A 22,469-nucleotide genomic window follows, 5' to 3' on the forward strand; every position below is an offset into this window, starting at 1 on the left:
AAGGAAGAATTCTTGTTTGCAGTTTTATAGCTAGCAAACACAGTCAATCAGCTTTGAACTGGATAAAACTAAGAATTACACCATCAACAAGAGTGGCCTGGAGTTTTGCAGAGAACAATGTTCTGATGACACAACTGATATGACAAGAAAACATTCTGGAGTAATTTCCCACATGAAGGAGCATCTGAAAGTAAATTAACACATTGCTTCTTTTGTAAACAAAATCTAGTTATATAAAAAGTCAGCTGAACTCAAAAATCGTGAAAATATAAATGTTAAAGCATTAAAGAGTACTCTTTTTATTATGTAAAATATAAACACATCTTATAAATGATTATTAATGGATTAATGTTAAAACAATGTCAATGTTAAAACAATGGCTACCGAAGGCAAGTTGAAATTACAAACTCTTAGTGTTTCTGTGAGATAAAAAGTTTGGTTCCAATTTCTTAAAGATGTGAACTGGATAACCAAGTTGTGTAATATCTTCAGAACTTTGAATGTTCTTAAGGCTTCTTAACAAGGAAGAGATGCAACATGTTTTTCAGTAGCAGTAAGAGTAAAGTGAAAAACCAAAGTTCACTTGGAAGAAGTGTTTCTTCAGCTTATCACCATACAACTGATAAATGTAACAGAACACCCTGAAATGAGATCCACAGATAGGAAATGTAATAGAACCGAATCCATTTCTTTCATTTAAAGATAATTTAACCACTTACAGCTTAAACTGTTGGAACTGGCTACTGTTGAAAGATAAAGGATACACTGGGGACTACAGCATCACTTGTTTTTGGTTAAATTCTAATGAATAGCCTGAGTTTGATGAAACTTTTTTTTTTAATTTTTTTTTTAATTTTTTTTTAAATTTTATGATAGTCACACAGAGAGAGAGAGAGAGAGGCAGAGACACAGGCAGAGGGAGAAGCAGGCTCCATGCACCGGGAGGCCGACGTGGGATTCGATCCCGGGTCTCCAGGATTGCGCGCTGGGCCAAAGGCAGGCGCCAAACCACTGCGCCACCCAGGGATCCCTGAAACTGCTTTTAAGATCTCTTCTAATCCTACCAATATAACTCAATATTTTCTCTAGAGTGTTATTAAATCAAAGCATTAACAAGTTTAACTATAATGCCATCATCTGAAAATAACACTATCTTCAACCCAACCTAGATAAATTAATAAGCAAGACGTACTCTCATGTCACATTAAAACTTAAAATACTGATAAGATAGTGTTTGTTCAAGGTATATGTTACATCTTTAAAATACCCAATTACTATTTCATAACTTTATTTTTTTAAAGTAATCTTTACACTCAACGTGGGGCCTGAACTCACAACCCTAGGATTAAGAGTCACATGTTCCACTGACTGAGGGAGCCAGGTGCCCCACTATTTCATAACTTTAGATACGATTACCAAACAACATAAAGTTAAGAGTGTAATATAGAAATTTACCATAGTAATTGACCATACATGCATAGTTTTTATAATTCTTCATATTTCATTGATTCTATTAAAATGTAATTTTGTCATTTGAATAGACTACTTGAGTTGTATTTAGCATGTTTTCATTTGTTTAATAGTTCATTTTGCAAACATAACAGTCCATAATGGATTGGAAATTTTAAAAACTTATCTTTTACTACAGTGAAAGAAAAACACTGGGCTAGCCTTAAGTAGCTACTTGTTATCTTGAGTTTCTGGTAAGAATAAACCCACATAAATCCTGAATAAATCTATACTAATTGAGATTCTGTAAACATTTAAAGTTAAATTTAAATTTTTAAGTATTTGGAAACTTTAAGAATGTAGAAAAATGTCTTAACCAGATGCTGGTAATCATATACAGAGTAGTTGTGGCCTCCATTTATCAGAGTTCACAGGTCTGGCACACTGCTTGTTTTCACAGTAAGTAAAGAGAACCTGGACTGGAACATATTTTTGTCTTTAATTTTAATTTTAGCCATCGAAACTATTGTCTCTGATGGAAAAGGGAAACTGATGAAGATTCTCTTAAAAGCAAAACCTATCCAGCTGAGATTAACAAACTGAACAAGATTGTCTTTGGAAACATCAAACTGTTCTGATTGTAATCTCAGACTCCCTAAAGTTCAAGTAAATTTGAACTTCAAAATAATTAAGCACCTGGCTCAGAAATCTGTAGATCATTACACTAGCTAATATCAATGAAAATGTTAGACCTTCCCCCCTTGATTTTAAAATAATGGTAATATTCATAGTAGCATATATTGTCGGTAATCAAGATTGGACACTGGGAGGTGTATCGAGGGTCATTCTGGATTGTGAAAGCAAACTTAAGCCACTCTTTCAAGACAATTATCAGTGCTAAGAAGATGCCTAAGGCCATAAGAATTACTGCTACCATAGTTTTCAAATATAAGGAAAAAATTGTTAAACCTCCATTTTAACTTAAGGTTTTAATGGTTAATTGTGCATTAATGTGAAATAGAATTCTAGCAGCTCTATGCACAAAGCTGAGGTTGACTGTCAAGCATTTTGTTGTTCAGTCCCATTCTCCTACAAATCCCCTATCTTGAACAAAACATTAAGTTTTGTATTCCATCCCTAAATGAGGACTCTTACAACTAGAAGAAAACCTTATTCACTGCTTTGTAATTTTTAAATTCATCCCAGGTTAAATGCTATCACTCCAAAATGCAATCTCAAATCTCCTTCATTCTGCAAAAACCTCTGCTGGCCTCTTTCAGTAGAAAATGTAAATTACAAATTTTGGATCTCCTTCGCCTTCTGGTACACCCCCCCACACACACACACACACCACTGTTTTACTTATTTTGCTTATATCATCTGTGTCTGGCATTAAAGTGGACTTCAAGAGAATAGGAACTCTCAATTATCTTTGAGTTCCCAGGTCAAAATTCCAAAGTATAAGTAATTAAGAAAAGGCAACAAATTCTTTCACATTCCCAATTTATAGTCCTCTCAAGAATAGGTATTTTGTATTCAAACTTTCTTTGATTACTTGTTTATCTTTGGTCCAGTGACCTTCTGGGGTCTCAAAAAATAGTTCAAGAAGTAGATGCTGTCTAGAATACTCCCACATAACAAACTTTGTAAATAAAAACTTGAGGCCTAACTTTGTACTACTAAAAACCTTGTGATACCACATTTTAATTGTGTCCAAGTGAAGTAAAGGAGCAAATGACAATACTAATAAACAAATAAACATTTTCTTTTATTCCCCAGCCCAAAGGTATTTCAAAATATACTAAATAGTTGAGGTTTAAATACCCTAGAGCAAAATATAAAAAAACAAGATATAAAAGTCTTGATAGTCTCAAGTAGCTGGTGTAAACTGAGGGGAAAATAATAAAATGCAGATAGCATTTAATGTTTTAAAAGAATCTCAGAGAATTCTGCATATGAGGAAAGATTAATAGAGATGAAAAGATTTTCAGAGATGAAAAACGTAACTTGCCAAATTTAAAACAGCAATAAAAGTATGGAGTAGCAAGGGTGCCTGGGTGGCTCAGTCTGTTAAGTGACCGACTCTTGATTTTAGCCCCGGTCATGATCTCAGGGTTGCGAGATGGAGCTCCATTACACAGCAGGGAGTCTGCTTGAAATACTCTCTCTTCCTTTCTGCCTCTCCCCTCACTTACACTCTCTCTATAAAATAAATAAATCTTGGGCACTGGAGTGGCTCAGTCAGTTAAAAGTTTGCCTTTGGCTCAGGTCATGATCCCAAGGTCCTGGGATCAAGACTCACATTGAGCTCCCTACTCCACAGGGAGTCTGCTTCTCCCTCTGTTTCTGTCTCCCTCTATTTCATGAATAAATATAATCTTTAAAAAAACAGTGAGTAGCAGATGAAATACTACCAAACAAAAAGTGACATAAAACAATAAATGAATACATTATCTCACAATTCTAATAAAAAGGACAAAACAGGTAAGATAAAAAAATGTTAGAAATATACAGATTGGGGGGGATCCCTGAGTGGCTCAGCAGTTTAGCGCCTGCCTTAGGCCCACCCAGGGCATGATCCTGGAGTCCCGGGATTGGGACTGAGTCCCACATCAGGCTCCCTGTATGGAGGCTGGTTCTGCCTCTGCCTGTGCCTGCCTCTCTCTCTCTTTCTCAATCTGTGTCTCTCGTGAATGAATAAATAAAATCTTTTTTTAAATTTTTTTTTTAATTTTTTTTTTTAAGTTTTTATTTATTTATTTATGATAGTCACACAGAGAGATAGAGAGAGGCAGAGATACAGGCAGAGAGAGAAGCAGGCTCCATGCACTGGGAGCCCGAAGTGGGATCCGATCCCGGGTCTCCAGGATCACGCCCTGGGCCAAAGGCAGGCGCCAAACCGCTGCGCCACCCAGGGATCCCTGAATAAATAAAATCTTAAAAAAAGAAAGAAATATACAGATTGGGGTAGCATAGTCACTTAAGCAACTGACCCTTGGCTTCAGTTCAGGCCATGATCTCAGGGTCATGAGATCGAGCCCTGCAAAAGGCTCCATGCTCAGCCTGGAGTCTGCTTAAGACTCTCTCTCAAGCTCCCCTTCCCCTCCACTCTCTTTAAAATAAATAATAAATAAATCTTAAAACAATATATTATACAGATCAACTTTACCAATAATAAGAGTTGTAGAAAGAAAAAAAAAACAGTATTTATTCTTTTAACAAATTTATTGAGCATACAGTATACTACTGTCGATTTCCATGTTGTTTTGTTCACTACTGTCTCCTTGGTGCCTGACAGTACTATATTGCTGAAAAAGGAAAGGAAAAGGAAAAGGAAAAGGAAAGGGGAAAGGAAAGGGGAAAAGGAAAGGGAAAAAGGAAAGGGGAAAGGGGAAAGGAAAGGGGAAAGGAAAAAGGAAAAAGGAAAGGAAACGGGAAAGGAAAGCAAAGGGGAAAGAAAGGAAAGGGGAAAGGAAAGGAAAGGAAAGGAAAGGAAAGGAAAGGAAAGGAAAGGAAAGGAAAGGAAAGGGGAAAGGGGAAAGGGGAAAGGGAAGGGAAGGGAAGGGAGGAGGGAGGGAGGGGAAGAGAGGAGGAAGGAAGGAAAAAAGAAAAAGGAGGAAAAAAGGAAGGAGGGAAAGAAGAAGGTAAAATAAATGTACACATTTTGTTTTCTAGCTAGATTTAATGCAAAGAAATTGACAGAATTTTTTAAAATTATTCATTTATTTGACAAAGAGACAGGGAGAGCACAAGCAGGGGGTGGGATAAAGGGAGAAGCTGACTCTGCTGAGCGGGGAGCCCAACCTGGGGCTTGATCCCAGGACTCTGGGAACATGCATGATGTGAGCAGAAGGCAGACACTTAACTGAGCCACCCAGGTACCCCTCTTTTCAAATATTTTATTTCGTGTCAAAATGCTTGTGACTCAAAGTTAAATGAAAAAAATAGGATGGCCTCAATTTTTTTCTTAAAAAGAAAGCGTGTATTTATGGGTATACATTCATATAGTCATATATACATGTACACAATACATATTTATAGATAAAAATCAACTGGAAGAGAGTGCACTAAAATGTTATTTGATGTAATTTTTTTTCTTTTTTACTTTGCAAAGAATTTTTAAGGATCAGAATGAGGGACGCCTGGGTAGCTCAGTGGTTGAGCATCTGACTTAGGCTTAGGGCATGATCCCAGGTCAGGGGGATTGAGTCTTGCATCAGGCTCCCTGTGAGGAGCTTGCTTCTCCATCTTTCTGTGTCTCTGCCTCTTTCCCTATATCTCTCATGAATAAATAAATAAATCTTTATAAAAAAAATCAGAATGAGTTTTGTTTTTTTTGTTTTTATTTTTTTATAAACTTATTTTTTATTGGTGTTCAATTTGCCAACATATAGAATAACACCCAGTGCTCATCCCATCAAGTGCCCCCCTCAGTGCCCTTCACCCAGTCACCCCCACCCCCTGCCCACCTCCCCTTCTACCACCCCTAGTTCGTTTCCCAGAGTTAGGAGTCTCTCATGTTCTGTCTCCCTTTCTGATATTTCTCACTCATTTTCTTTCCCCTTTATTCCCTTTCACTATTTTTTATAGAATGAATTTTTCAAGACCATTTACACTTAGTGTAATGACAGACTGATATGCCTGTGTTTTAAGTCTTACTGTTTGCTATTTGTCCCCCCTTTGTTCCTTTTCCCCTCATTTCCTGCCTTCTTTTGGATTTAGATAGGAAATTGTGAAATCACTGGTTGACTTACAAAATTTGTTGAGCAATGATGGAATAACAGGGACTGAATTTACCCTGCTACCTTAAACCACTAGAAAATTAGAATATGAAATAACAATTTAGAGACAGTGGGTAATAGGCAACACAGGACTGTGATCAATGAAAGAAGAGAAACGAACCTACTGAGCTTAGTGGTTATCCCAATTTCTTGTCTGTAGGTGGTTTTCAGGCTACAGAGCAGGGAACCCAAAATAGAGCCCAGTGGTTTCACTGAGTTAAGAAGACAGAGATAGGGACGCCTGAGTGGCTCAGTGGTTTATTAAAAATAAATTAAAACATTATTTTTTAGGATTCCATCATTGTTGTTACTTAACATTATGTGTCTTTTTTCTCTGCCTGTTTTTTTTTCTTTTTTTAAGATTTTATTTATTTATTCATGAGAGATATTCTCCTTGGGATTTGTTGTGCTTCTTGAATCTGTGGATTTGCAATTTTCATCAAATTTGGAAATTTTCTGGTCATTATTCCTAAAAATGTCTTTTGTTCTCCTCTCTCCCTCTTTCCTGGGCTCCAATAGACATGTTAGACTGCTTATTCCTGACTACTGTCCCTGTTTTAGACATTGATGATCTATTCATTTTCCTCACATTTTGAACAGTTTCTATTGTTACATCCTCAAGTTCACTGATTTGCTGTGCCTCATCTACTAATCCCTTGAGTATATTTTTCACTTCATTTCTATCTCTGAAAATTATATTGAGGTCTTTTTTTATATCTTCCATTTCTCTCTCCATTACATTAACCATTTCCTCTACCTGCCTGAACATATAAAGCATATTTAAAAGAGTTGCTTTAATTAACTTATTTGTTAATTCTATGATCTCTGGATCTATTTCCATTTTTCTGATTCTTTTTTTTTAAGATTTTATTTATTTATTAATGAGAGACACACACAGAGGCAGAGACATAGGCAGAAGGAGAAGCAGGCTCCATGCAGGGAGCCTGATATGGGACTCGATCCCAGGACTCCAGGAACATGCCCTGGGCTGTCTTCTTTTTTTTTTTTTTTTTTTTTTTTTTAATTTATGATAGTCACAGAGAGAGAGAGAGAGAGGGGCAGAGACATAGGCAGAGGGAGAAGAAGCAGGCTCCATGCACCGGGAGCCCGATGTGGGATTCGATCCCAGCTCTCCAGGATCGCGCCCTGGGCCAAAGGCAGGCGCCAAACCGCTGAGCCACCCGGGGATCCCCTGGGCTGTCTTTTTAACTCAGTGAAACAACTGGGCTCTATTTTGGGTTCCCTGCTCTGTAGCCTGAAAACCACCTACAGACAAGAAATTGGGATAACCACTAAGCTCAGTAGGTTCGTTTCTCTTTCATTGATCACAGTCCTGTGTTGCCTATTACCCACTGTCTCTAAATTGTTATTTCATATTCTAATTTTCTAGTGGTTTAAGGTAGCAGGGTAAATTCAGTCCCTGTTATTCCATCATTGCTCAACAAATTTTGTAAGTCAACCAGTGATTTCACAATTTCCTATCTAAAGTATTCACCTAGTGTTCTCTCTTTTAATATCTAACAATTCTAACTACTCCCTTGTCCCTTGGAATTTGCTCCACTCTTAGTTTGACACTAAACTCTTATTCTCCTACTTCTCTAAGATTTCTTATTCTTGAATCCTCAAATATAGGCAAGTTTCCAAAGTTCTGTCCTTGCCACATTTTCTTCTCCATCTGTGCAGGATCTTACCATGTGTGCTTTCAACAAGCCCTACAATTTCATTTATGACCTCTTTTGCTGCTGACTCTTAACACAACAGAAGTATCATATGTAACTGGCCTCAGACTTTTTCATTCATGAAGAGAATACAAAGAAAAGCAGAATACAAAATGTAAAATCTCCACTCCATTTTAAAATGTGAGACCTCAGAGGCACCTGGGTCGTTCAGTTGGTTAAGTGACCGACTCTTGATTTCAGCTCAGGTCGTGATCTCAGGGTCATGAAATCAAGCCCCACATCTGGCTCCATGCTCAGCACAGCGCATGTTTGTCCCTCCTCCCACACCTCACCCCTGCCTGTGCCCGCCCCCACTCATGCTCTCTAAAATCTTTAAAATAAATTTTTAAAAATGTGAGTTTATATATGTATTTTCATAACATGTAACCAAAACAGACAAAAAAACCCAGAAGTTAATTCAATTAAAATGTTCAGAATGATTGTGTTTTATGGATTTTTTTCTTCTATATACTTTTCTGATCTTCTACACATACACAGGCATACACTAAATTTATAATGAGAAATTATTTACTAAATCCCTACTTCCAGCTCACAGCTTAAGCTATTTCATAGGTCAGTATCTCAAACCAATATATTCAAAGACCAGTAATGCACCTTCCACCTAGAGTCTGCCTATCCCTCTCTGCTCTATTTAATGGTACAAAGTCCTCTCAAATTTCAGAGTCATTTCAACTTATTCTTCTGTCCCCGCATCCAGTCAACAATCCTAATGAAAAAATGAGTTTCAGTTCACAGGAAACAATATTACTGCAGAAAGCTCTAGAATAATGATTCAAGCAGCACTGAATAGCTAGAGAATGAAATCTCTCCTCCCACCCACCTCCCCAGGTCAGAGATACAGGAGAAATCTACAAAGAGGAAGCAATGGCCTTGGCTCAGAACCAAACTGTCCAAGAGGTAAAGGGGTAGACTCTGAGGAGGGCCAAAGTTGGACAATAAGCCCAGGGGAAAAACTACTGAGCATAATGAGTCAAGAGGCTGGGGACTGAAATGACCCTCCATTCTGATTGGCATTTATACATGAAAAAAAAGGAGAAACATGTAGTAAAGCTTCAAATGGCATTTTGGCATAAAGTTGCTGCCAAAACTGGCATTAAATATTGGTTGACATGAATAATGCACACTACCAACTTTTTACTGAATAAAAGTCAGCTCCAGATGAAAAGGTCATAACCTTTTTATCTTAATGCTCTTTTAAACATAGGTAATAGGGTGCCTGGGTGGCTCCGTCGGTTAAGCATTTGCCTTTGTCTCAGGTCATGATCTCATGGTCCTGGGATCAAGCCCTGGGTCAGGCTCCCTGCTCAGCAGAGAACCTGCTTTTCCCTCTGCTCCTCCTCCCTGCTGTGTACCCTCTCTTTCAAATAAATAAAATCTTAAAAAAAAAAAATGTAATAAATGAACAAGGTACAGAATCCAAGGATCACAAAATACTATGGATGAGCCTTGAAACAGTCTGCTAAGTGAAATATACCAGTCACAAAAATACATGATACACACGAATATTGTATGACCCCACTTTTATGAGGTATCTAGAGTAGTCAAATTCATAGAAACACAAAGTAGAATTGTGATTGCTAAGGAATAAAGGAGATGAGGAAATAAGGAATTGTTTAATGGGCATGAAAAGTTTTGGAGATTGGATACACAACGATGTGAATAAACTTACAGTACTGAATTGTTTACTTAAAATGCTTAATTTGGTAAATTTTATGTTATGCGCATTTTGCCACTATGAAAAATGTTTTAAGAGAGTTAAATAGTATATAGAGAAAGTATCTCTCATTTTGTCCCCCAGCCACCAACGTCTCGTCAGAGAGGGCCAGCATTAATATATTCTTTCATCCTTCCGGGAATATTCTATTTACATATTTACGTAAATGACTTAAAAATATACCCACACAGAAATAGAGCTGATTCTTGAACAACACAGGTTTGAACTTCACCGGTTATACACAAATTGTTTTTGACAAATATAGCATAGTACTGTAAATGTATTTTCTCTTCCTCTTTAACATTTTTTCCTCTAGCCTCCTTTATTCTAAGAATACAGTGTAGAATACATATAATATACAAAATCTGTGTTAACTGACTTTATGTTATCAGTAAGGCTTCCAGTCAATGCAGGTTATTAGCAGCTAAGTTTTGGGGAAGTCAAAAGTTATACACAGGGAAATGCTAATTAAAACCACAACGACCTGACCCTAGTCAGAATGGCTAGTTTAAAAAGACAAGGAGTAGTAAGTGCTGGCAAGAATGTGGAGAAAAAGGAACTCTTGTGCACTGTTGGTGGGAACGTAAATTGGTGTAGCCACTGTGGAAAACAGTATGGAGGTCCTCAAAAAACTATAAATACTGTATGATCCAACAGTTCCATTCCACTGCTTAGGTATTCACCCAAATGAAAACACTAATTTGAAAAGATATATGCACCTCCGTTTACTGCAGTATTATTTACAAGAGCCTAGAAATGGAAGCAACTTAAGTGCCCACTGATGGACAGATAGATAAGAAAAGATGGGGTATACATACACACTGGAGTATGACTTGGCCATAAGAATGAAATCTAGCCATTCGCGATAATATGGATGGACCTAGAGGGTATCATGCTAAGTGAAATCAGTGAGAAAAAGACATACTACATGATTTCATTATATGTAGAATCTAAAAAACAAAACAAATGAACAAACAAAAACAAAAATTCTCACAGAGAACAAATTTGTGATTGCCAGGGAGGTGGGTGAGGGGATGGGCAAAACGGGTGAAGGGAAGAGGTACAAACTTTCAGTTATAAAGTAAGTCACAGGGATGAAAAGTACAGCATATACAGTCAATAATTTTACAGTAATGTTATATGGTGACAGTGTAATTGCATGTATAGAATTATGGATTCATAATGCTGTACTCCTGAAACGTAACACTGCATGTTAACTATACTTCAATTTAAAAAAATGCAGATTAGACTACACAGGTAGTCAGTGCCCCTAATCCACATGTTGCTCAAGGGTCAACTGTATTAGCATATAATATTTATCATTCATGCACCTTGCTTGATATTTTTATTTAAAATATTTTAAGAGGGCAGCCCCCGTGGCGCAGCGGTTTAGCACCGCCTGCAGCCCAGGGCGTGATCCTGGTCCCACGTCAGGCTCTCTGCTTCTCCCTCTGCCTCTCTCTCTCTCTCTTTCTCTCTGTCTCTATGAATAAATAAAATCTTAAAAAAAAAAAGATTAAAATATTTTAAGAGATGTTACTAAATTAGTTCACAAAGAACTCCTTTTAAGGGCTGCTAATTCACCATGTAAGAATACCATTAGTTACACAGGTAATAAAGTTTTGTCCAAAACTTTTGTTATTACAAGCATAGAAATGAATGTCTTCATACTATTTAACCCCCATGTATAAGAGTGTATATATATATGTATGTGTGTGTTTACAAGCCAGAAAAGAACTGCTAAACAAAGGGTATGTACATTCCTTATGACTGTGTGTATAAATGCAATTTTTATTTAAAATTTGTTATTGAATTATAGTTTATGTTCAGAAAAGTACATAAATTCTCAGTTTACAGCTTGAAGAATTTTCCCAATGTAAACATAACTCTGTAACCAGGACCCACATTAAGATAGAACATTACAAGCCCCCAAAAGCTCATTTTGTGTTCCTTTTCAGTGAGGTAACATTATCCTGACTTCTAACACCACAGATTAATTTCATCTGTTTTGAAACTTGTATTTTCACACCAGTTATTTCATTCACCATTATGGTTTTAAGAATCCACCATTTTTGTATGTTAATTCTTTTTTTTAAAGATTTTTTTTTAAATTTTTTTTTTTTAACTTTTATTTATTTATGATAGTCACAGAGAGAGAGAGAGAGGCAGAGACACAGGCAGAGGGAGAAGCAGGCTCCATGTACCGGGAGCGCGACGTGGGATTCGATTCCGGGTCTCCAGGATCGTGCCCCGGGCCAAAGGCAGGCGCCAAACCGCTGCGCCACCCAGGGATCCCTTTTTTAAAGATTTAAAAATTTTTTCATTCATTCATTTATTGGGAGGTAGAGAGAGAGGGAGAATGTCAAGCAGGCTCCACACTGCACAGAGCCCAACAGGGGGGCTCAGTTCCACAACCTCAAGATCACGACCTGAGCTGAAACCAAGAGTTAGAGCTTAACCGACTAAGCCACGGAAGCACCTTCCCTCCTTTCAAAAGATTTTATTTATTTTGTGGGCCAATTCATCGATTTTTTTCTTCATGGATTCTGGGATTGTGTAAAACTTAGGAGCAACTGGAACTTTCATATGTTGCCAGTAAGAGTGTAACCCGGTACACCTATTCTGGAAAACTGTTTTCAAAAAACTGAATATATATATATATATATATTCTAGTAGTTCCATTCAATTCCAATAACAAATTGGAATAACAAATGAGTACTTAACACCCACCAAACACATACAAGAATGTTCTAAGCAGTTTTATTCATCTTAGCCAAAAGAAAAAAAATGTACACAACCAAAAATTCTATCAACAGCAGAATAAAGTGTGCCATAATAACACACTACACACAGTAAATAAAAGAACTGCTACATGCAACATAAATAAATCTCAGACATAACGTTAAGCAAAAGAAGCTAAACACAAAAGAAGACTTACTATATGATTTACTTCAAAACCAAAACCTCTGCATAGAGGTCAGAAAAGTGGCTTACCAAGGGGGGCTGACTGGGAGGCATATAAAGGAAATTTGGGGGATGCCAGAGATAGTCTATATCTTGATCTACATGATAGATTCTGTGTGTATACTCACAAATGTATTATTGGTCCCTTAAAATATGTATACTTTCCTATCTGTGAATTACGTCTCAATAAAAGTCTTTGTGTTTATGAGATGACAAGCTAGCTTTTTTTCCTCAAATGGCTACTAAGTTGATCCAACACTACTTATTGAAGAATTCACTGTTTTATTACCTGTAACAGTTCTATAAACATAAACAGTTTATGTCACTACTGTCAACTCTGTTCCAGGGATAACCTGTCTGTCTGGAGCCTTTCATTACTTCAGCTTTAACACTGACTTTAACAGCAGCAACCCCCTTCTTCATGAGTATTGATTTTCATATTTTTTATGAAAAATTCTGCTTTGGTTCTGTTTCATAGAAACCTTAGAATCGAGTTTTGAAAAGCCTGTGGAAATATTCACTGGGATTACACTGAGTTTACAAATTATGTTTTATCAAGTCCAAAATACCTTCAATGTAAGATGCACAATTTTATGCAGCACTAAAAAAAGGACACTGCCACATGAACAGACTCCTGTTTTGTGATTGAGGATTTTTCTTTTAGGCCTATTAAAATACATCTTTTAGACTTACAGACTGTTTCGTCTTTATTTCTTTTTTAAGATTTTATTTATTTATTCAAGAGAGACACACAGAGAGGGAGGCAGAGACACAGGCAGAGGGAGAAGCAGGCTCCCTGCAGGTAGCTCAATGTGGGACTCCGGGATCACACCCTGAGCCAAAGGCAGACGCTCAACCACCGAGCCACCCAGGCATCCCAGACTGTTTTGTCTTTATATCATAGGTGACTTGTGCTTATAATTAAAGGAAAATAAGTAAAATAAATTCATTAAGATGTTCATAAATAAAACTTCTTCACTACTACAACATTGCCAGAAATGAATGGAAGGTTTCTTTAATTTCTTTTGTTTTAGAGATTTATTTACTTATTTATTTGACAGAGAGCAAGCAAGCACATAAGCAGGACAAAGGGCAGGAGAGGAGAGAGAATCCCAAGCAGACTCCCCATAGGACTGGTCCAACACAGGACTTCATCGTAAAACCTGGAGATCATGACCTGAGCTGAAATCTAGAGTCAGACACTTCACTAAGTCACCCAGGCACCCCTGGAAGGTATCCTCAATTTTAAGGCATATCTCAATTTTAAAATGACAAAATGCAAAAGTGTATCTAGTAATACACAACACAACAATTTAGAGGGCATATTGACATCTTTCTGATGTGAGAGTTATCCTATTCAAGTTATGTGTCATGTATTTATTGAATTTTTTTATGTCCCTTGTTAAAGTTTCATATTTTTCAGATATACTTTGCTTTCTTGTTTTTTTTATAATGTATTTCTGTGTAGACTTTTTTCTTTAACAATTGTTAAGAAGATGTGCAAAACCTCTCCCTAACAGTATTACTCAAGGCCAAATGCGTATTTCTGCAGAATGTTGTAAGCAGACTCTAAAACATATATGCAAGTGCAAGGGGCAAACAATAACCAAGACTCATTACCTACTGGTGATCAGGTAATTCTCAAACTGGAGACTCTACAGGATTTTAGTTAATGTGATTTTACCTACTATATTTATCACATTTGAAGTTAACACAAAATTGTGAAATATTTACTTATCTAAAAATAACATTGTATGTTAACTGAGTTTAAATAAAAATTTGAAAACAAATAGGCAGCCCCGGTGGCGCAGCGGTTTAGCGCCGCCTGCAGCCCAGGGCGTGATCCTGGAGACCCTGGATCGAGTCCCACGTCAGGCTCTCTGCATGGAGCCTGCTTCTCCCTCTGCCTATGTCTCTGCCTCTCATTCTCTCTCTGTGTCTCTTTGAATAAATAAATTAAAAACCTTAAAAAAATGAAAACAAAAATAACAAAAAAACAAGAAACAGATTACATATTAACAGGGATAAATTCTTCATGAAATATAACTGTTTTCCAAAACATAACAATTTAATGAAAAGAAAGGCAGTGTTTTACATTTTTGTAAGTAAATCTCCTTAATATCTGGCTTAAGAGGAGACAGTTGGAATTGTCATACCTGCATTTACATTCATTTTTTTTTTTTTTTGCATTTACATTCAATCTGTTTCAATATCACATGTCATGCAGCCTCTAGAAAACCTATTGTACACTTGGTGAGGGAAAAGAGTAAAATAAGGTGAATAACATCTTATTATTACTATGAAAATAGTTTTTGATCTCAAAGACTCTCTGAAAAGGTCTCGACCTACCTGGTCCCAGAAATGAAAGGGACATAGTCCCAGAGAACTACTGAAATAGAGTAGTTAAGATAGTGGCACCCTGGCACAAGGACACACAAATAGAAGAATAGAATACAAGAGCCCAGACAAATCCTTTTGTACACAATCAGCTGATTTATGAAAAAAATAACTCTACAGAGCAAGGGAGAATAAGATCTTAAACTGGTGCTACAATAATAATAACTGAATAGTCATACAGGAAAAAAATTAAGTTGACTCCAACCCAGACCACTAAAAATATTCCACTTAGAATGTTGATCTAGGGATCCCTGTGTGGTGCAGCCGTTTGGCGCCTGTCTTTGGCCCAGGGCGCAATCCTGGGGACCCGGGATCGAGTCCCACGTCGGGCTCCCGGTGCATGGAGCCTGCTTCTCCCTCTGCCTGTGTCTCTGCCTCTCTCTCTCTCTCTTTCTCTCTCTCTGTGACTATCATAAATAAATTAAAAAAAAAAAAAGAATGTTGATCTAAATGTGAAAGGCAAAATTTAATAGAAAGTATCTTCATGCAGAATATCTTCAACACTAGGATACAAAAAGCTCCGATTATGAAGGAGAAGGCTATTTATGTTAAAATTAATAATCTCTGTTAATGAAACACCTTTAAGAAAACAAAAAGGCAAAGCAAGCAACAGGGTAGAAGAGGATATCTGTAATATAGCTTACCTGAAAAAATATATATGTATATGTATATACATATCTTACAATATACATATATACAGATATACAAACATATGTTAATGTATCTTAAAATGAGTAAGATGAACACCAGGCAGAAAAATGGGCAAAAGATTTTAATGAGACTTTAATGAGTCTTTCAAAGAGAAGATAATCCAAATGGCCAATAAACATATAAAAGGCTGCTCAACCCCATCAATAATCAGGGAAATGCAAATTAAAACCAAATAGGGGGGATCCCTGGGTGGCGCAGCGGTTTGGCGCCTGCCTTTGGCCCAGGGCGCAATCCTGGAGACCCGGGATCGAATCCCATGTCAGGCTCCCGGTGCATGGAGCCTGCTTCTCCCTCTGCCTGTGTCTCTGCCTCTCTCTCTCTCTGTGTGTGTGTGACTATCATAAATAAGAAGAAAAAAAAAACAAAAAAACAAATAGGAATTTAAACAGAACAACCACTTTGGGAAACTATTCTGTGGTTTCTAATAAAATTAAACACCTACCCTATGACCCAAAAATCCACCCTTCAATATATACCCTAGAGAAATAAGAGTGTGCATGCATGTGGGTGTGTAAAATCATACAATGGCACTAAACAATAAAAAATAACTGATAAAACCAACAACTTGGATGAACTGCAAAAAACACTATTATGTTGGGCAAAAGAAGCCAGACAAAAGAGAGTACATACTGTTATGAGACCATTTACATCAAGTTCAAGAATAGGCAAAACAAATTTATAGTGATAAAAGTCAAAGCAGGATTGTCAGAGTAACAGCTTCTGACCGAAAAGGAGCATGAGAGAACTTTCTTGGGTGATAGGAATGCACATGCATATGTGAAAACATTTTCAAGCTGTACATTTAAAATCTTTGCATTTTAATGTATATGAAATACATCTCAACTACCCACAAAAATCCATTACATATACACCAGAATGGTTAATAAAATTTAACAGATTGACAATTCCAAGAGTTGGCATACAGGTAGAATAACAGGATATCTGATATATTGTTGGTAGGAATCAAAATTATTGCAATTACTTAGAAAACAGTTTGGCATTACCAACTAAAATTGAAAATACATAAAAGTGCTCATAGCATCATAATTCATACCTGCTTCAAAGTGAAAATAATTTAAATGTCCATTCAAAAAAAGGAATAAGTTAATTGTGATACGTTTGTCTAACAGAATATTCAGCAATGAAACAAACTATAGCTCTATAAAACAGATGAATCTCACAAGATAATGCTGAGGTGGAATAAAGAATACAAACTAAATGGTTCTATTTATAAAGTTCAAAAGGCAGGGAAAATTAAACTACCAAGTTTAGATGCAACCTTAGGTAGAAAAGTAAGAAACTATCATAAAAGAAGTCAGTTAATCTTGAGAAGGAGGAAGAGAATATTTAATAAGGTGAGAGTTAAAGGAGGGCTTTCTGAAGTGCTGACAATCATCTATTTAATGACCTGAATGTTTGTTGGCTACAAGGGTTACAGTTTGTGATTATTACATGAAAAAAGATGCACAGCTCAATGACTCTTCCATGTGTATGTTACAAATCAGAAAAAAAGATTAAAAAAAAAAACAATTGGACCTGCTGACTGATTGGATTTCATGGAGAAACAACCAAAGACAACTCCCAGGTTTCTGCTTTGCACAACTGCTTAGGTGGTGATGCCTTTCACTGGAATGAGAAACAGCATTTTCAGGGGAAGAATTTTTTTTTAAAGACTTACTTACTTACTTTATTTATTTATTTATTCATTCATTCATGAGAGACAAAGAGAAAGAGGTAGAGACATAAGCAGAGGGAGAAGCAGACTCCTCACAAGGAGCCCAACATGGGACTCGATCCCAGATCCCGGGATCACACCCTGAGCCAAGGCAGACAGACGCTCAACCACTGAGCCACGGGTGTCCCAGGGAAGAGTATTAATTAAATCTTGGACATGTTAAATATAGTACTTTGAAGACATCCTAGCAGAGATGTCCAGCAGGCAATTACATAAACAGAATTAGAGTTCAAAGGAGAGAGATAAATTTTAAGACTAGAGGGATGTCTGTGTGGCTCAGCGGTTGAGCATCTGCCTTCAGCTCAGGGCATAATCCCAGGATCCCAGGATCGAGTCCCACATTGGGCTCCCTGCATTGGAGCCTGCTTCTCCCTATGCCTGTGTCTCTGCCTCTCTCTGTGTACATCTCTCGTTGAATAAATAAATAAAATCTTTAAAAAAAAATTGAGGCTAGAGACATAAATTTCCAGGCTAGAGATCTAAATTTTAGGTTCATCTTTGAGTGAAGCCATGGATATGGATGTGACTTTAGGGAAAGAAAGACTGACAAGAGGGTGTAGGACTGATCCCTGGTGTGTCAACATTTAGTGGGCAGGTACAGGAGGATAAGCCAGTAAAGAAAGCTGAGAAGGAACCAAGTGGTAGGAGGAAAATCAAGAACATGTCATGAACCATTAAGCAAGGGAAGAGAACGTCTCCTGAGTAATAAGTCACCCACTGCAGGTTGATGCATAGTTAAGAAAGGATATGGGTTATGTGCAATACTTAGCCAGTTTTTTACTCCAACTCTTTTTGGTTTAGAGACAAGTAACAACCCAAGAGAAAAACCAATGTTTCTGAGAACGGCTGAAAATTTTTGTGTTATCTTTAGAAGTGAGGGATCAAGTCTCCCTGACTGTTCTTTTTCTCTGACTCTCAGGAAGAAAGTGGACAAATTTGAGAGCACTGATTGGGTGTGTGTGATACTGGACAGAATCACCATTAAAAGGTAAGCCTCAAGAGGGCTTTCTTTTCTCTAAGTGAGAACCAGGGCCAAACCTACTACTTAGGCAGAAAAGGCCTGAGGCATGTGGCCAAGGCCAGATCAGCAGTCAGCCCAAGCAAACGTGCTCTCTGGTTACATGGCCCTGAGCATTGACAGGAATGAGTTAGATAGAGCAGGCTCTGCTCACATCACATGGGAAAAATCTAGCCATGTTTGAGAATTGAAGAGATGAACGGGGTCCATCTCACAGCCTGTTTTAGTTTGAAACAATTTAGGCTTAACTGGATTGAGAAAAAAATAAAAAAGCATTTCCATGTGAACCCAGCTGGGCTCATTCCAGTCTTTTGTCTTGGGAGTTTAGTGCCCAAGTCCCAGTTAAGAATAAAATGCAAAGTATTTTAGTTTTCATTTGCAGGTACAAATATTAATACAAATTTCCTCCTCAGGGACCCTATATACTTGAAAAGAGTGGCTATAGACTGGAGAGAATTCTGTTACTGGGATCCCTGTTCAGAATACCATCATGAAATTTCTTAATTTCCAGCACTACATCCATCATATACAAAACAAAACTACAATGGGCATCTAGGTTAAAATAATAACAGGTTAGCAACTCCAGAATAAATAGGTATGTTTGTTCCTTGATGGGAAAATGTAAGTAAAGGTTGACTCTGTCTCAAATCCATCTATAAATTTAGTAATAATTCTATTCAAAATCTCATTGGAATGGTTTTTTAGAGCTCATCAAAATAAATTCTAAAATTCACCTGACACAGTAAATGCATAAGAATAGCCAAAGAAATGTTTTAAAATGGGCATATTTGCCCTATCAGATATCAAACTATTTAAAGCCACAGGGGAGAGAGGGACTGTAGTAATGTAAATGTGTAGAAAAACAGACAACGTATTACTGGAACAGAATTGAGAATCCAAAAAGAGACCCTATGCATATAAAGAAATTCCTGTGTCATTTCAAATATGGTCAAGTCAATTCATGGAGTTAGGCAAAAGCCCACCAATTTAGAAAAGTTAGATCCCTACCTCACGTCCCACACTAAAGTAAATTCCACTCAAACTAAAAGGAGCTAGATATGAAAAAAATTCAAACAAAATACATGAAAGTTAAAAAAAAATCTTAGGATGCTAGAGAGTTTGCTAAATAAGATTAAAGAAAGAAAACAACCTAAAAGTTACCAAGAAGTCAAAAATGGCATCACATAAAAAAGTTTCAACTTCTGTTGAATAAAGATACCATTAATGAAATTAAAAGGTGAGAAACAGGGGGTCGGGCGGTTTGAACGAAACGAAGATGGAATCGAAGCCAGGCACAGGCAGTGGACACGGTCCCGTCGATAGCCGAAGATGGCAGTGAACGTATACTCAACGTTCGTCACCAGTGATAACCTAAGTCGACGTGATATGCTGGCCTGGATCAATGAGTCTCTGCAGCTGAATCTGACAAAGATTGCACAGTTGTGCTCAGGGGCTGCCTATTGTCGGTTTATGGACATGCTATTCCCTGGCTCCATTGCCTTGAAGAAAGTGAAATTCCAGGCTAAACTAGAGCATGAATACATCCAGAACTTCAAAATACTACAAGCAGGTTTTAAGAGAATGAATGTTGACAAAATAATTCCTGTGGACAAATTAGTAAAAGGAAAGTTTCAGGACAATTTTGAATTTGTTCAGTGGTTCAAGAAGTTTTTTGATGCAAACTATGATGGAAAAGACTATGACCCTGTAGCTGCCAGACAAGGTCAAGAAACTGCAGTGGCTCCCTCCCTTGTTGCTCCAGCTCTGAACAAACCGAAGAAACCTCTCAGCTCTAGCAGTGCAGCTCCACAGAGGCCCATTGCAACACACAGAACTACTGCAACCCCTAAGGCTGGCTCGGGTGTGGTGCGAAAGAATCCTGGTGTGGGCAATGGGGATGATGAAGCAGCTGAATTGATGCAGCAGGTCAATGTATTGAAACTTACCGTCGAAGACTTGGACAAAGAGAGAGATTTCTACTTTGGAAAGCTAAGAAACATTGAATTGATTTGCCAGGAGAACGAAGGGGAAAACAACCCTGTATTGCAGAGGATCGTGGACATTCTCTATGCCACAGATGAAGGCTTTGTGATACCTGATGAAGGAGGCCCACAGGAGGAACAAGAAGAGTATTAACAGCCTGGACCAGCAAAGCAACATCCGAATTCTTCACTCCATGTGCTTAACTGTAAAATATCCCCTTTTATTATTCTTAGAGGACTCACTGGTTTCTTTTCATGAGCAAACAGTACCTCTTCTTAAAGTGCACTTTGCAGAAGTTTCACCCCTTTTCCAATGAGTTTGAGTTAGGAGCTTTTACCCTGTAGCAGAGCAGTATTAACATCTAGTTGGGTCACCTGGGGAACAGAGAGGCTGACCATGGGGCTCACTGTGTGGATGCTGGTAACACTCACTGCTGGAGAAGGTGCTTTTATGTCATACACTGAGGTGGAGTCCTCAGTAGAGAAATGTAAAGACTGATTTGAATTTTAAGCTAATGTGAAATCTTGGCAGAGAACGTTTTTATAAATAAATGCCTTAAGAGTATTTAAAAAAAATAAAAAAATAAAAAAAGGTGAGAAACAAGAAAATATATGTAATACATACAACAAAAAATTACTGTGATACCTGAAGAATTCCCTCTAACCAATAAGAAAAAAAGACAACTTAGAAGAGAAATAAATGCACAAAGGTATAAACAGGCAATCTCCAGAAGAAATTCAAGTGAACATTAAACATGTCTATACAAAAATTAGGTTATAGGTTCATCTGTAACCTATATTCTACATGATTAAGTAATTTTTTTTTCAAAACTAAAAGAAATCATAAATACTCATTCATCAGAATGAGACATGCCCTTCTAATCTTAAAACCTATGGGAAAAAATTACATAGAAAAATAATTAAAATTTTTGCACACTTAAAAAAAAAATCTATGTACTACAAAAATTAATGCCTAGGTGGCTCAACGGCTAAGCATCTGCCTTTGGCTCAGGGCGTGATCCCGTATTCTGGGAATGAATCCTATATGGGGCTCCATGTGGGGAGCCTGTTTCTCCCTCTGCCTGTGTCTCTGCCTCTCTTTCTGTGTCTCTCTTGAATAAATCAATAAAATCGTAAAAAAAAAAAAAAAAAGAAAAAAGAACATGGCAAAAGTATTAACAAATGTTAAAATATCCATATTCTCTAAATATATAAGGCATTTGTCTAATCAACATAAAAATTCTAAGATGTATACAGGCAAGACTAAAGAGAAGTGCAAACAATAAAAACATGAAGGGGATCCCTGGGTGGCTCCACGGTTTGGCGCCTGCCTTCGGCCTGGGGCGTGATCCTGGAGACCCAGGATCGAGTTCCATGTGGGGCTCCTGCTGCATGGAGCTTGCTTCTCCCTCTGCCTGTGTCTCTGCCTCTCTCTGTGTGTCTTTCATGAATAAATAAATAAAATATTAAAAAACAATAAAAATGTGAAAACCAACTAAAAGTTGCTTCTGCTTGGGGGGAAATGTAAATCAAAACAATGAGATGATATTTTTCTTTTCTTTACTTATTTATTTATTCATGAGAGACACACACAGAGAGAGGCAGAGACACAGGCAGAGGGAGAAGCAGGCCCCATGCAGGGAGCCCAACGTGTGACTCAATCCTGAGTCTCCAGGATCACACCCTGGGCTAAAGACGGCGCTAAACCGCTGCGCCACCACGGCTGCCAGAGACGATATTTTCCATAAAACAAATTCATAAAGGTCTAAATAATGAGAATACCCAATGACAAGGGTACAGGGCTCCTAACATTCTCTTACACTCATTACTAGTAGAATTTTTAAGAACAAGAAAAAATAGTTGTGACCTGTTAAATGAGGGGAAAAAAGATATATGAGGGGAAAAAAGATATATGTACAATATGATCTCAACCATTTTTTTAAATATTAGCTACATCTACGAGCACTTACTTTTGTGCC

The 22,469-nt window shown here is 37.4% G+C and overlaps 1 protein-coding gene and 1 pseudogene across 1 annotated transcript in view; one reads left to right on the forward strand and one right to left on the reverse strand.

The window, feature by feature from the left end:
* VKORC1L1 (vitamin K epoxide reductase complex subunit 1 like 1) overlaps window positions 1-22,469 on the reverse strand; it is a 67,150-nt gene that overhangs the window by 35,374 nt on the left and 9,307 nt on the right. The gene's annotated exons all lie outside the window — the stretch shown is intronic.
* Window positions 17,370-21,646, forward strand: LOC140639141 (microtubule-associated protein RP/EB family member 1 pseudogene; annotated as a pseudogene).

The sequence above is a fragment of the Canis lupus genome, chromosome 8 (assembly GCF_048164855.1).
Source record: "Canis lupus baileyi chromosome 8, mCanLup2.hap1, whole genome shotgun sequence".
Classification (NCBI taxonomy): Eukaryota; Metazoa; Chordata; class Mammalia; order Carnivora; family Canidae; genus Canis; species Canis lupus.